Raw genomic sequence first — 3472 nt, 5'->3', positions numbered from 1 at the left:
GATAGAAACAGCCAGCTGCCTGGACAGTCACCTGAGGTTTCTCCGCAGTGTTGGGGCATCATCTTCAGCCTATAGGCTTAGCATATTTGACAGACTCACTTGTGAAATAGGATGTACACAAGGTTAACAGTTCAACCTCACATTGGGTGAGAGCAGTCCTTGTACCAGAAACACCTGAATTCCACTAGTGTCATGTCATGATTCAGGATTTTAAATTCTGGAGATTTTTGACTGTTTTTGAATTCAGTTGTCCATTCTTCTTGGCTGTGTATATATGGCTTCATCTCAGCATCCCCTTCTTCTCCACATCCCTTTATTAAATGCCAGTCTACTTTTGAGAGGCGTGAGCTTTCAGTTGCTGTTCCATTGCACATCAGAAGCCATCGGCCCACTGCCTGTTCAGCTGCCTTCAAAGAAAAAGGCACTGTACCTTTTCCAAATTGCGAAGGCCACTTCAGGGATGGTGCCATATTGTCCTGGCCTCAGAAGATGCCTTTTGATAAAGCCATAACCACACTTGTTTTGGCAAGAATCAGTAGTCCTTTGTTTCCTGTTCTGTCTGTCCATTTTGTCCTATTGATTTGGGGATACTTTGTTGTCCAGTGGCTAACTTTTGCTACAATGAAAGTTAACTCCATATGCAGCTTCTTCAATGTCCATATTTTCTCTTAAGTAGATTGGTACTGCCAGGAGCTGACATGTCTCAAAAAAGAAAAATTTTCTAAGTTATTAAAACATTTTAAATGCCGTATTCTGTAGATCTCTGAAGGGTTTGAAAATGACCTGTCTATCTAAAATATATCTGCTCAATTTTTAAAATATATCTAATATGACTACAAGTTCTATTGTAATGTCTAACTACTAACTTTCATTTCTTTATATCCTAGTAGTTGGTAATAATAACATTCAAGGATCAGAAAATTGCATTACATTGTTAAATGAATGATATAAATACAATTAGAAATATATATATAGCATTTTATAACAATATTAATTTCAAATTTGTATATAATATAAAACAATCCAATCCAATGCAAAGTATTTAAAACTAGTAATTGCCTTTTTCTTTTCTTTTCTTTTCTTTTCTTTTCTTTTCTTTTCTTTTCTTTTCTTTTCTTTTCTTTTCTTTTCTTTTGTTTCCTTTTTTTAAACAAGAACCTTAAATCTAATCTCCTTTGCTTAGCCTTTTTCCTAACCCTTGACAACAACTTGTTACCAATCCCCCTAAACAATGAAAATTATCCCAGACCCAAAACCCATTAAAAAGACCAAAAATAACCTGCCCCACAACACCTCTTTGGGAATGTGGACGTTGTATTCTTAAAATTGCTTCCTGCTGGGTATGGGCGAAATTATCTTTATCCTGAAAGAAAAATTTTAGGTTAATTGTCAAATTCTAGGAAAGGTAACTATATCCTTCATTATCCAGTCTGTGTATAATGCCAAAGTTCAGGGTTTATTACAAGTCCTTTTTCAAGTAGTCTTTGAGACTGGATCATCTCAGCTAGTCATCTCAAAATTGCTCTGAGCACCTTGTAGTTCAAAGCTGATCTATAGATGATGTTTGTCAGCTCAATGATATTATTATTGTCCACGTGGAAGTGTTGTTGTTGTGGGGCCCCATCTTCTTCCTGGAGACTTCAGTTGATGTTAGGCCTGGCCATGATTTCCTGCAGAAAACTGATAAGAGACTCGAACACAAAGACATATATATGCAGCTAATTGAAGCTTTTTTCTAGAATTAGTTAGTACTCTATATGACCATTCATATCTTAACAAAGTTTTATATATATATATATATATATATATATATATATATATATATATATAATCTTGTAAATTTTGATATAAAATTCATACTTTAAGAAAAGTTTAAAGAATCAGAATGGAATCAAAGAGTTGAGATTAGTAATAGACTAGTCCCTTAATTAATTTGGCTTTTGTCCTGTCCCATAGCAGAAGATGGCTCTTTTATTCTGGCATGATACAGGGAGTTTGCATTTTCCTTTTAACAACATGCTTGAGTTTCAAGAAGGAGAGAGCCATTCTCCAAATCCAAAGTCAGGTTTAAATTTTAATTGAACTGGGGCTATTAGAAGACCAATAGTGTTAAATATTTAGAGAAAAGCAGAAACAAACATTTAGGAAGACATAAAATTTTTTAGATAATATATACCCTTACGCCATTTCACTCTGTTTCCTGGGATAGATGATTTGTCCCTTTTCTTCAGTTGTCTCATTTGTTCTGTGTTCTTCAGATTCCTTAACCTTCATTCTCCTAAAAGACAAAAACAAAAACCTTTCCCCAAGACTAATTTTGGGGATGTTCCTTTTTGGCAAGTTATTATCTGATTAAATGAAAAGGCATGTGTTACTGGTACAAGTTAGTTTAAATTGGATGTTCATGCTGGTTGATGAACTATCACCTCCTCTAATTAGTAGGTCTCTCTTATTCAAATTGAACCTTTATCAATTTTGATAGTACCCACAGCTTATCTTCTCCTGTAGAAACAAAAGTAAAACCTCATCCCCAACGTAATACATACCCTGGTTTCCATTCTGAGGTCAGCATATCCTTAAAGTATATAGGCTGATTTAATTCTGTAGTTTTTTCTATTATCCAATGTCTCTCTGAAGCTGTTGTTCCTTTCTCATTGGCATTGAGAAAATTCAAAGTTAATAGAGCATTATGCAGTCTATTTCTGGGGTTTTTTGTTACCCCTTTCTGTTTATTAGCATATCCTTTAGAGTTCTGTTTGATCTTTCTATAACTGCTTGACCTGTAGGATTATGTGGTATACCTGTAATATGCTTTATATTAAAATAAGCAAAAAACTGTTTCATTTTAACAGAGACACATGATGGAACATTGTCAGTTTTAATCTGTGCAGGTATACCCATGATGGCCATAACTTCTAGCAAATGAGTGATTACAGAATCAGCTTTTTCAGAACTCAAAGCAGTTGCCTATTAAAATCCTGAATAAGTATCGATGGTGTGGTGTACATATTTCAGTTTTCCAAATTCTGCAAAGTGAAACACGTCCATCTGCCAGATTTCATTCCTCTGAGTACCCTTTGGGTTACATCCTGCTGGTAATGGTGTTTGATTGTAGAAGGAACAAGTAGGACATTTCTTTACTATGTCTTTGGCTTGTTGCCAGGTTATGGAAAAATCTTTTTTTAAACCTTTACTATTGACATGATTTTTTTTATGAAATTCTGAGGCCTCCAGCACATTTCCTATCAATGTTTTTTTTTCTTTTTTTTTGGTTTTTCGAGACAGGGTTTCTCTGTGTAGCTTTGCGCCTTTCCTGGAACTCGCTTGGTAGTCCAGGCTGGCCTTGAACTCACAGAGATCCAGCTGCCTCTGCCTCCCAAGTGCTGGGATTAAAGGCGTGTGCCACCACCGCCGGCCCTATCAATTATTTATCCATCTCATCATTGCCTTGTGCTAGAGGGCCTGGCAGACC

This window comes from Peromyscus maniculatus, chromosome X (genome assembly GCF_049852395.1).
Source record: "Peromyscus maniculatus bairdii isolate BWxNUB_F1_BW_parent chromosome X, HU_Pman_BW_mat_3.1, whole genome shotgun sequence".
NCBI lineage: Eukaryota > Metazoa > Chordata > Mammalia > Rodentia > Cricetidae > Peromyscus > Peromyscus maniculatus.
The sequence above is the reverse complement of the archived record's forward strand: the minus strand, read 5'-3'. Positions refer to the sequence as shown.